This window comes from Amblyomma americanum, chromosome 4 (assembly GCF_052857255.1).
Source record: "Amblyomma americanum isolate KBUSLIRL-KWMA chromosome 4, ASM5285725v1, whole genome shotgun sequence".
Taxonomy (NCBI): domain Eukaryota; kingdom Metazoa; phylum Arthropoda; class Arachnida; order Ixodida; family Ixodidae; genus Amblyomma; species Amblyomma americanum.
Genome location: NC_135500.1, coordinates 95,501,909 through 95,514,825, shown reverse-complemented (window position 1 = coordinate 95,514,825; position 12,917 = coordinate 95,501,909). Strand labels below are relative to the sequence as shown.

Below are 12,917 nucleotides of genomic sequence, written 5' to 3'. Positions count from 1 at the left end.
ATTAAAGTGGCTAAAGCAGTGTCTGCATCTGTCCGTCGCGTACGTGCAATAAAAGGGTTTTAAACGACATGCGCGTATGCGTGTATTTCAGCATTCAGTATACATTTATCAAATATTTTTGTTATTTTTGCAAAATCCAAAGTAGCGATTGTGGCGCCACACAAGTTTGGTGTAAGACACGAGAACCATTTCAATGGCCATTGAGATTTGCCGTGTAGCAGCGACACAACTCCGTCGAGCTCGATGGCGATTGAGAATTTCGAAGGCCCTCGACTCGATGGCCATTGAAACTGGCCGTGTGACAGGGGTATTACCCCTGTCACACGGGCACTCTAAAGGCACTTTGAACTAATGCTCCTTTACGCTCCCAAAGGAGCACTACTTCAAGGGAGTTCGTCCGTGCTACACGGTCGCGGAACGACCTTCGCAAGTAGAGTTTTCCAGTAACTCTCCAGTAATTCCAGCGCCCTCATTGGCGAAAAGCTTTATTAAAATTGCACTGCACATGTAAATACAGAAATGTCACATTTTTTTAGTAAATTAGTTTTATAACCGTATTATGTTAAAGCAACGCAATTTTAACTGCAATAATGATATGATTTTCCAAGTACAGAGCATAACATCACAGTGCTGGCCACACTGAGCCCAGCTTCGTCCTTCGGTTGTTCCCTTTGGTTCTTTTACCCCTGCGATCGTTATTTTTGTGGTCACGTTTTTCTGGTGTGCCTTGTGTTCGGCGGTCTCCATCAAAATGAGTGACGATCCACGCGACGACGCGAGAAAACATGGACGACATGGCGGCATATTTACCGTGACGCTCGTATATCTGGAACGAGAGTATGGCGTGGTGAGACTGCCACAAAACAAATGATCTTATATTTTAGAACACCACTAATCTTATGAAGTGAATTTATGAAATGAAAATTGAACGTTTCTTTTCCCAATTTATTTATGGTATTAATTCGCTGGGAGAGAGAGAGTACTCCCTTGAAGCCTCAAAGGACGAACTCGAGCTGCCTTGTTTCGAAGCTCCTTTGAGCTAGGTGTCCTTTGGCGCGTCCGTGTGGCAGCGCGCGTTCGTCCTTAGAGTAATGGAGCATTTGTTCAAAGTACCTTTACAGTGTCCGTGTGACAGGGGTATTAGATTGCATGTTGTTGAAAAGTGCAGCGTGCAGAGAAATATTCTTTTTTGCAGTGTTAAAATATTCACAAATGTTAGGCCTTATCTCTTTTTTGACTTTTTAATAGACACTTTTGTGACTGCAGGAAAAGATTAGAAACGAACGGCAGTGTTAAACACCGGAACAGTTGACAGTAGTGTATTATTGTAATTACAGTAAAAGGAACGTGCAGTAAATGCCACCCTCGTTTTCGAGGACACCTCAACCGGGCCATGGGGGAAGGGGTATAGAAGGGAGTGAAGAAAAGGATGGAGAAATTGCGTAGTGAAGGGCACCGGTACAGCTACGGTGGCACTTGAGAGTACTTTTCGTGCTGTTAATGTCGTTCAGCAATTGATTTTTAATCGGTCGACTTAAGCAATCTCAATTATGAGTAGTCAGTTATCGTCACCCCACGCCATTCAGGTATACCCCGCTAAGAAAAGTGACAAAGACGAGACCGCGCCTTTACTTTCTTGATTTTCCTCCATTCACTCTTTTGCTACCGAAAATTCAGGTGTGCAGTTAAAGTGAAGTATAGGGGCCCACCTAAGCAGCAGGATGGAGAAAGCACATTTTCCGTCCTATGATCCACTACCTTTAACGGTTTTCGGTGCCTCTTTTTTTCTGGACGCTGCCGCCGTCGCCGCAATTTTCTGCCGATCACCCATATACTCCTTTGCGTTAATAATTTCGATCACCTGGGGAGCTTTAACATGCACTGACCGCGCACAGCTAGCAGGTACGACAGTCTGCTGTGCACAGGAGGAATGAAGAAAAGTGGGAACTCCGTCACCAACGCTACTGCATGCGAAGAGAGCCCGCTCTTTGTAGAAGAGCCTGAGGGCAACGGAAGCTAGCGTAATTTCATCCCTGAAAGGCGAAAAAAATGCTGCGCACGGCTGGTATTTCTAGCGTGGGTTGGCGCTCGCACGATTACCTTTCAACTGATTGCGTCCACTCCCACAGTGTACAGAAGAATACGTCACGTGCCGTCTTACCATTGCCCGTTGACGCGTAAAAAAAAAAACAACGAAAAGCTGTGACTTGCTACAAGGGGGGCGATAGCTGCTCAAGGAACATAAAGTAGGTGAGTCCGAAGGAAGGAAGGACTCCCCGCTCCACTAAAGTACCGCGGGTAACTCTCAAGGAACATGAAGCAGTTCGAGGAGGCAATAAAATGAATGAAAAATAATAGCCTCTCCCGCACCACTACTGTATCAGGAATAGCGAAAAGAGAGAGCAAAGCTGCATTGATGTTTCCCTCGCCAGGGAAGGTGATGACGTATACCGTGGCGCTGCTATTTGTTTCGGTCGCCGCTCGAGCGATCACCTTCAAATTTATTAATTTTATTGCGACTGTACAGCTGAAAGTTGATATTACGAAGTTCCCGGGATACGTAGTTTTTTATAAAACCAAGAATTTGACGAAAGGGAGAAAAGCAGTCAGTTTGTCAAGGACTTATGCCCGAACGGACAAGCCTGTTGCATTGTCTTTGAAGTGCCACCGAAACACCTTTCAGCCTGTTGCGAGAAATGCCTTGGCACCGCAGCGGAAGTCTAGTGGTTTGAGCATCGATCGGCCTCGCATGCGGGAGGTGCGGGGTTCGATCCCCATACCACCCGGTACCTACTGGTGATGAATTGGTAAAAACTTTCGCCTGGCCTGGTTTTTGGTCATCGGGGCTGAAATGTTTGGGAATGGGTCTTTGACCCCATGCACCCTGAGTTGACGAGAAGTGCCATGGCTTTTTCTGGCCAGAGCTGCCCTTGCCTTCGGAAATGCCTTGGAACCGCGTGGGGAGCCTCACGAGTGATGCGTCCCGCATTAATTTTCCCTAAGCATGCAATGGAGGCGGAGAAATTGTGGGTACTTATTATAGCCTTTGCATTTTACTGCAGCTCGAATTCGCCTCCGATTCACACGAGGTTCGCCCGCGGACCAGGCCTCACGTGACGTTCTGCTCCTTGAGGTTGAACGGGCGGCCGCATGTCTAATCCGCATATCGCCGCTCCTCCTCCGACCTTCACCTTTGCAAGTGGCCGCTTATCGCCACGTGCAAAAGGTGAAGGTCGGGGGAGCGGAGATAAGCGGGTTAGGCATGCGCGCAGTCATTCGCCATGCTGGTTTACCAGCAGCGTTGGCCGGGAGTGAACCGGACGGACAGGAAGAAAGTGGACATCACGTGGCGCCTGGTCCGCGGGCCAACGGCCTTTCGTGTGAATCGGCCGACGTTAGAAGGTTAGAGCCCATTTCCGCGGCGGCTGCGTTTTTATGGAGGCACAACGCTAAGGCGCCCGTGTGCTGTGCGATGTCAGTGCACGTTAAAGATCCCCAGGTGGTCGAAATTAATCCGGAGCCCTCCACTACGACGCTTCTTTCTTTCTTTCACTCCCTCCTTTAATTATTCCTTCCCTTACGGCGCGGTTCAGGTGTCCAACGATATATGAGACAGATACTGCGCCATTTCCTTTCCCCCAAAACCAATTATTATTATTATTATTATTATTATTATTATTATTATTATTATTATTATTATTATTATTATGAAAGGAAATGGCGCAGTAACTCACATATTTCAGCGGAAACCCGAAACGCGCCGTAAGGAAGGGATAAAGGAGGGAGTGAAAAAAGAAAGATGCCGTAGTCGAGGGCTCCGGAATAATTTCGACCGCCTGGTGATCTTCAACGTGCACTGGCATTGTACAGCACACGGGCGCCTTTGCGTTCGCCGCCATCGAATCGCGGCGTTCGAACTCCGGACCCCTTGATCAGTATCGTCTAGCGCCTTAAAGTTTACATGTTGCGCATTCAGGACGAGAGAGAGAGCTGGTACAGGTCAGTGCTGGCCTGTATAAAAGGCGTGACATGTTTTTGGGGTCGCCACATTGTCCCTATAGGTTCGATCGTCACACGACGTAACCGCGGGCGAGACCTGGGAAGCCTGCCCAGGGGCACAGGGCTATAGGCGCGGCTTTATTTACGAGCCAGGCAAGCGGTGTTCGCATTTCTGGCTCGAGTCGTTCAGAGGATGACCCCGGAGTCTCGGTCTGGCAGTGGCGTGTATACTGAACAAAAGGGAATGGTCCGAAGGCGAGGCATCAACGAAGTCCTTATGTGATTGGCGCTCATTCGCTCGTGGAGGTCACGCAGGCAGCCACTAAACCACAAAACGCAGGCTGAAGTGACGCCGCACAAGAGGCTGCTTACGGTGGCGGTGAAAAACTTTTTAATAATCAGAAAGCTTGGGGGTCTGAAGTCCCCGCTACATGGGCGGTCCGGGGCACCGCACGACGAGGCCCCGTCTTGCGCCCGCTTTACTGGAGCCTTTTGGGACTCCAGTGTAGAGCATTTGAGGAGGGCACTTTCCTATGTCTCTCGGGTATACGGTTAGGGGAGGGTCTGCGTGAGAACCACATTCGGCCAGGCGTCCCGCTGAAATCGCCACTCGGACATAGCGATGCCTTCTACTGGCTCGTGACCGGTGATTTCAACGTGAATGTAAGCTGGCACGAGAAATAATGATCAAAGGGATTGATGAAAGTGGCCTTCGAGTTATGTATGTGCACCGATGTGGCGCATACGGCCGCAAAGAACGGAGCAAGCATTGACCTGATTTTCGGGTAGAGTGCGAGCTTATAGTGCAGTGCAGAGATAGCCACATATTTCAGCACGCACAGAGCGATGGTGTATTTTGTAGTGGAGATGATGACACGTAAACTCGGTGTCAGTATGAAGGTGGTCAGTTTTTTCGGCGGCCTAATAAATTACTGTTGTGAGCTTCACTTGCTCCCGAGAAAAAAATGGTGCCAAAGGATACATAAACCGAGGTGCCAGCCGTGGCCTTGCATTTTGTTCGACCTTTTCGCAAGTGTGAACTTGCAGTAGGGCACTTTATTGAGTAGAGTAAGCCTGAAACGATAGCATTCATATTGATTCCGACTGTGCAGCGGTGTGTGTCTCGGGGGTTCGCGGTGAAAGTGGGGACATGGAACTTTGCGTATGGCGAACGGCGTCCAGTCGTGTCTGTATCTTATCGTACTCATTTCCAAAACTGTCCGGCGCTGTCTGTACGCGAGATACCTATCCCTGCGCACCAAAAGCAATCCATTGTGACTGATTACTTTGCTCCTTCCGAGCTGTCGCCGACCGCTTCGATTGCAGTTACGGCGTTGATCTAGGCTTGCGACTTCGGCTCCCGTTTGAGGGGCAGCATCCTGCAGTAATCATTCGTGACATTGGTTCCAAAAGTGCAGTTTATTTCATGATATCAAGCGAAGCCTCTGTGACACGCAGAGGGGGCCAAAGATAGCTATGTTTATTGAGCTATGGTACAGTTAGCGCTGCGAGTTCGCCGCTGGGTAGGGTACGAACTATTTTTTGTTTTTACGAACAATTGGTCACAAGAACACGAGTTCACCGTAATTGCAGCTGACATTTTTCACGTAACTTTCAGGCCGCCTTAAAGCGGGCATTTTGCCTGAGGCACCGCGTGTGTTGTAACTTGTAAGAATATAGCGTGTTGCGGTGCGTGGTTATATATAGCGGAAGCATCGCTTGCTTGGTAGACAAAGAGGAAGCCGAGGGAATGGAACCGGGCAAAGCATGGCTGGACATCTTTGTTCTTGAAAGAATATTTGAACGGTAAGCACAGACACCTGCTCCGTATGATGCACCGTATGCACCAGTCGTCTGCTACCGATGGCCCCTCAATAATTACATTGTTTTTGGTCCGCATGTACCTGCTGCCTCTGCCAATCATCGGCGAATTGTGACATGCAGGGACAATTGAAAACACTGAGAATCGAGAGAGAGCGATTTGTGTAACATCGCGATAAGCATAATTTTCGCAGTTTTCGGCCCTGTTCTCATGGCCACAAAAATTAATGTGTTGGTCTTTAGATATTTATGCGCCATTAAACACAACACAATGTGTTGGTCTCGTTCGCGGCTACGGTTTTCCCATTGTTTCATTAACAGTTGTTGCCACCTAGATCATGTGGCTGCCGAGATAATTTGCCACATTTTTTCAACACATGCGCGTCGGTCGGTGCCAAAATTGTGCCGTGGGTAGACGCTTTTGTGGAGCTTTTCACTTCATAGTTGCTCCTCGCGCCAGACGCGTTTAATAGTTAGGCGTGTACTGATGTTTCGTTATTGAAGTGGACGGGACTCGCCAGACAGGCTTTGTTTATTCATTTAGGGCCGTTAAATCCTTTAGTTAGGAAACAGGTGGGCGTTTTGCGTTTGTTGTTGCTAGCGGGGTTAACTGAAGCAGTCAATCCGACGAGTCAGGTTAGTGAGTTTTTCGCACTTACGAGATGAAGCATCGCCCTACGAGAGTTACCATTTCTCGCCTGCTGCGTAGCGGGGGGCCTTTCCGGAGGGTCGCTGATCCCGTCGCTTTTCGATCCGACCCGTGGGATGCAAATGTAGACCTCCGCAGCGACGGATGCCTCTGTCACCGCGTGCCCTCTGAACAAATGCGAGCCTGCCACCAGCCGCGCGTTGATTATGCCGTGCGGACACTCTTTCGTGCGCTAGATGCTGGATCGGTCGCGCTTGGAAGCGCTCGGCTAGCTCCGACCGGGCAGTCAGTCGCTCGCCGCTTGCTACACAGTGAACTGCTGCTGCGGACCCCAGTGAGAGCAGCGACGCATGCGTACACGGTCGGTTCCGACGAAGAACGCTTCCGCGTGGATTTTAGTTTGCATTCCGCCTTTTTTTCCCCCCTGCGTCGCTCCTCGCGTTGGGGTTGCTTTATGGCCAGCGCCAGCCAGCGCAGGAGCTGCGGTGGCGTCGACGACGTCGCACCCTGGCGGCCGCGTCGCGCCGCGTAGCAGCGGAGCAGACGACAGCCGCTGACCGCGCTCGCTCGCTCGCTCGCCGGCGGCCCCTCTCGTCTATCGATTCGCGTTGGAGGTGTCTGGGCGCTGCGACGGCAAACGGGGCAGGCCCCTGTCGCCCAGCGCCGCTAATTCGTGCGCGAACCGGCCCTCGTCGGACGGCGCCTGTGCGCGCTTTTCTTCGCGACCGGACCCGCCGCGGCAAGGGGAGGTCAAGCGTCGCAGTTTCGTCGTCCGCGAGCCTCGACGCGAGCAGACGACGCCGCTGCTGCGTGGATGCCGAAAATGACAGGTGAGGAGCGGAACGTTGCGGAAGTGCCGCAGACGAGGCACGCGCGTGGGTTTACGGACATCGGCGGAGCGGGACTCCATTTCTTTTTTTTTTCTTTAACCGACTGCATAGAGAGTCCTAGGCCCAGAAACAAAGAAAAAAAAGCGCCATATTCTCTTACATCCTAACGACTCGCGGTCACGACGGCGCGATGTTTTGTATTGCCTACGTTAGCGGGATGGCGCGACGTGAAACAGCGGGTTATAGCTGGCCCCTTTGTTTCTCTCGCGATATTGGGCGAACCCCGTCTGCTCAAGCGCTCCGCGGTTCTTTCTTGACGCTACGCGAGGCGCAACTTGGCACCGGCTGCTAACCTAACAGTGCCTCGCGAAATAGCGGTTCCCCGCACAGACACGCCGAGACTGGGTGCGTGCGGGTTTTGTGACCCGCAGTACGTGTGTCGCATGCCCCGTGTCCGAAAGGGTGCGGACACGGGACGTTACTCCGTGCGCCACACTTTTATAGAGCTGGGACGGCGGAAAAGTATAACGAGCTCGATCAGCGCGGCTGGCCACGAGAGCGCCGAACCGCGACGAAGTTTTTCGACCTGGAATTGCCTTCTCTCGCGCTCATCTGGCACCTAATCGTCTTCGCACGCGCCGCTGGCTCGTTCGACGTCAGTGCCCGCCGCCACCGCACGCGCCGCGTCGCGCTTCATTCATTATGCGTTAGCGCTCGTGCCCGATCTGGCTGCGTTCAACCAAATCGTTCTCGGTTTTCCCCGTCCTCCGCTGTCTTCTTTATAGTCCCTGGTGCTCTTTCTGCGATCGACGTCACGTGCGTCCCTCGAGCGACGTCGGCTGTCTGGTCGTGTCGCGATCCCTCGTGCCCAATAATGCATTGTCGCCCCCACCTACTGGTGGTTGCCGGTGTCTTCTGACGGGACGGGCCGCGCCTTCCGATGGTGCGGTGTATGGATCTCGAGCGACCTTGATTGACATACGTGATGCGCGTGGAAGATTGGATCGTTTTAGTCCTTACGCTGCCTCGACAGGCTGCCAGCCGACGGGTGTTGTCATTTTTCTGTCAGCGATCGCGCCCGCTGCCCCGTTTGCTTCTGCCTGTTATCCTATTCGGTTCCTTCATTGAGGGGTAGCATATGCCCTGCGGGGTGGGTCATTCAACAACAAATGGGCACCACACCTTGCTGTCCCTACTGCATTTTTTTCTACTGCTTCAGTGAGTTAGGTATTATTCAGGTGCATAATGAAATTTAATGAAAGTGAATGCAATTTCTCAGCATGTCTTAGCCTTGTTTTCACACGTGCCCCTGTTCTAAACATGATGGAAGGTACTCTTGGAAAGTACTGTTTGTTTCACTGTGGTAGAAGGAGACAGCCTTATATCTGCTGCACCTTCCAAGGAGCTTAAGCATATTTTTTCATTGCCGACACACACACGCACACAGTTGGCCCTGCAGACTGTGATGGCCATGGCATGAAGAATAGTAGAGTTGCATATGCACATGAAAGCAAATTTAGGCCTCTGGTGTGCAGCAGTTGCGCTTTGCAAAGACAGGCAGGCGTACCTTACTAGTTTAGGCACAGTATACTACTAGACTATTCATCTTTGACACCACTGCTTCAAATGTATGCATTGCTGTTTCATTAGCATTCTGAATGTAGCCTGAAATTCAATGTACTAATGGGGAGAAAAGTTTCCGGGACGGACGTGAGTTCTAGGAAAAGCGTTTATTGTAGCTCTACCTCTCTACCCAGTCCCCCGATAGTGTATGAAAGCATTAAAGGCCTAAATGCTCCTTCCTCTCGTCACAATATCAAGCAACTGGGTAGTGAGGTGGGGGCTACGATAAACGTTTTTCCTAGAAATCTCGTCTAGGAAACTTGTTCCCAGTAGTAGTACATTGCAAGTGGACAGATTAAAAGATAGTATTACGTCCATTTTTAAGCCCTGCTGTAATTTAATTATGGGTGGCAGATGTCATCATTGACTGGGAAAGCAGTTTTTTTTATTATGCTATTTAAAGATATCTGGATCCCAAACAACATATCTACATTGCAGTGGGCTCATTTGAGTGCTGAAAGACATTTAGCAATAGGGCTAACCACACCCATGCACTTTTTGAATTGGGCGTGGCTTCAGGCAGGCATCCTGTGCAAAACTGTTTTGGCCTTGAAACGAACAAAGAAGACAGTGAAGACATGTTTTCTTTGTGATAAACTTGACAACATGTTCACAAAAAGTTTCTGCCATAGAATATAGTTATTTTAGGCTCATTGGCATGGTTTGTTAGTGTTAGACTGCCTTCACTTGTTTAGCTTGTTGTGCACCCTAGTTTTTAGAGTTATGACAGCTCACTGTTGCTTGTGTGCTTTCCAAATACATTAGGAAGACTGCAAGTGGCTTGTTTTTCCACCAGTCTCTGAAAGTGCGAGTTGTGCAGAACCCAGTAGTCACCTCAAGTGTGTGTGTTGGGATGTGGCACCGAAACATGTCAGATAACAAGGACAGACTTTCAGCCCTCTGCCCAGAGCAAGAAGGCAAAGAGCTGAAAGAGTGGTCCAGGAAAGGCTTTGCAAGACAGCTAGAAAGGAGCTGTTTTGAAAGCTATGTACCAAGCACAGTTTAGAACTGTGATTCTGGAACCAAATTTGAAACACTGTTTGCATGCATTCAAGAAATATATTCTCCGATAACCAATAGACCTGTCACCGAGATTTTTTTCTTGGATTTCACTACATGCCGTATTCATATACTGAACTACATGACAACTTTTTATTCATAAACAAATCTGTTTTCACATGAAGCACAAGAAGCGGAAAACGACTATTTTTATTTTGAAAGAACGGTAAGAGCAAATATTTTTTGGTTCAGAAGAAAGTCTGTTGTAAGTATCAAGTGGGAAAAAAAGTTCCATTGCTATAGCTTGCTTATAGACCTCCTTCACCCGGCGACGTCACGAAGATGCGGTGGCGCTGATTGATGTCAGCAGCGACTTTCGCATGGTAGGCAAAACAGCTACGGCCAGTCGGTGCCTACCGCAGCTGCTGCAGCTACCGGCGGCTGCATATCATGCCTGCGCACTGCAGAAGCAGCATGTATTGATCAGCTGTGTCACTGTTCGATCCACGTAGTAGCATAAAAGGAAATTTAAATTAGCCCCAATAGGCTTCTAGAGATAAATACCGCATTAGTAAACTGGCTAACGGAGAATGGGCCGCGGTACTAAAGCGTGAAGTCTGGGAGTCGATCGGCACTGCCACTCAATGTAATAATAGCATGTAAGTTACTGCGTTCATTCACCTGAACATCAGCATAGTACGCTTATAACTGCGCAAGGAAAAAAAGCACGTATGTAGCTGCGCACACATTTATCACCTTGAGCCGGTGTGCACGGGGCCCCCGCCGGCAGGTTCACTCGCCCCCAAGGAATGCGTTCTTTTGTTAATAGCACAGCATGTTGTAATGGCACGTTTTATGGCATTTGATATTTACTAGAAAGTGTTTCTTAATATGGCAGACTTAATTATTTGATTCGAGTAGAAAGAAGTCTGGTAAGTTCATGCGCGGTCACGTTGGCGTGCTTAGAATAGCGTACCTTAAGTGTGCTAAAAGCCACATGCTTTTTCATTGCATCATGCATGTGTCATGTTTCATGATGCAGTCCATGACCGCGTAGCTTGTTTGGAAAGAAGCAGCCGCAGGCAGGCTACTAACAGACGTGTCGAGATTGAGAGGGGGCGCAGCAATGAAAAGTATTTTCGTTATTTATGCACGCGATATGAAACTAAATTTGGTGCAAAGATGAAATTGCTACGCTAGTTTCAGTAATGCCTCTTATTTTTAGCTATACCTGGTGCAGTTCTTGGGTAATTATAATTAACACCCTCATCAAGTCACCTCAAGGTCTTAACTAATTGAGTAGACAGTGCGCAAATTTTTTATGCCAGCATGTTCACAAAGCCCTGTTCTGTATATGACGCTATTACTTCTTTTTTTAGATGATCATGTACTTACGCATCCATAGTTACGTGAAAACGTTTCTTACAAAAATAACGAACATAATACTGCACGTGTAGGAGAAAAAATCTAGCGATAAATTACACTCCTCAACGTCTCAGTAATCGTTTGCGACAAATATAATCATTCTGTTTTCATGCGTTATGAAATTACGAAGGTGTGAGTGATGCCAATCGCAGAAAATGTGAAAGGTCAGAAAACGAACCTTATAATTAACGTTTATTTCCTCGTTTTTGGCCTCTTCGCTTGCGCTTTGATCAAAGAAATGTGGCCCTAAACTCAAAGAAAGCCTCAAAGGAATTACCTCACAATTTTCGACGACACCGCATCTCGAAAGCGTACTTAATAAATTTCTACTGTATATTTTGCTATAATTTTTCGTCACGGAACAGAACACCCCAGAGCTAAGAAAGAAAATAATTGCAGAAATCAAAAATTTTCACCAAATCGACCAGTTTAACAAGGGGAGAAGTCGGCCTGGCTGGTGCGTGATCCTGCTGATAAAAACAGCGCTTAAGCGGGACAGCTAGAGGAGAATAAGGACACGACGCTGTCCCCACTTTTCAAACAGCACGACACCTACGTATGTCAGCAGACGGTGAGCGCACGTCTGCTCCGCCGAAAGATAGCCAGCACATCCCCTCACCACTGTCCCGAAGCAAAATCATTCTGGCTAGAGCAGATTGTCAAAAACTTCCTATTTTATTCAATGCCTAGCGTAGAAATCAACGGCAGAAACGCTTTCTGTTTTCTACTAACCATATATACAATACACAGTGGCGAACTATTTCTCTGAATACACCGCACATGGCCAACGCGAGCTCGTGTACTTCAAGAAATTACTAAGCTGTAAACATCAACCATTGCTGTGATTCGCAGAAACTGAAAACGCACCTACACGCCTTGAAAACCCGCGCTCAACACCTCTCTGCGATGACACTCCCTGGCCTTTTGCCTACCACGAGCCCGCTAGCGACTGCAGCGCCACCTCGTTTGTTTACAAACATGCAGGAGGTCTATAGGTTTCAAAAATGTTTCTTAACAAAAGATAAGAGAAATTTATTTTTGATATCATCAGTGCTATAAATTCTTTACAGATGACCTGGAAAATTTGAATGTTTTCTGGGATGAATGCTTAAGTATTGGCAAGACAATTTGAGTTTGAAGACAACCCACATACCATAAAACAAAGAAGACAAAAAAAAAACTGGCAACATGAATGTGACCTTACTTTGTTGCACATTTTTATAGTTGCTGTCTTTTTTTTTGTATATTGGTGGAATATAGCTGTCAGCAATCCCTTGGGCCACAAGTTACAGAATAGTAAAAGATTAACCCTATCTGTGAAGTAACAATGCCTATAAAAGTGTCAGTTAAAATATGGCTTAACCAAGTGGTACAAAAGGTACAAATAACGTGTGCTGCTCATTTGATCAGAGGTGGCATTTAAAATGGCGAATATTCAGGACATACGCCAAAAAAGACTGCTTGCTGAAGCGCCCCCCCCCCCAACCACAGATGATCTTTAAAAACTGATTTGCAATGCATTAGCGTTAGTTTTTGATCTCACGAAGGAAGAGGTTTTAAGGCTTTCTTTT

General features: G+C 48.2%; 1 protein-coding gene across 2 annotated transcripts in view; it reads left to right on the top strand.

The window, feature by feature from the left end:
* The window catches only part of Pask (PAS domain containing serine/threonine kinase), a 107,199-nt gene that overhangs the window by 34,914 nt on the left and 59,368 nt on the right, over positions 1 to 12,917 (top strand). Inside the window, exon 1 of one of the 2 annotated variants that reach the window (XM_077661228.1) lies at positions 6,758 to 7,299. The exons of the other annotated variant lie outside the window; for it this stretch is intronic. The gene's annotated coding sequence lies outside the window, so the exon portion shown is untranslated. Of the gene's footprint in view, positions 1 to 6,757; positions 7,300 to 12,917 lie in introns of those variants that run through there. 2 annotated transcript variants of the gene reach the window in all.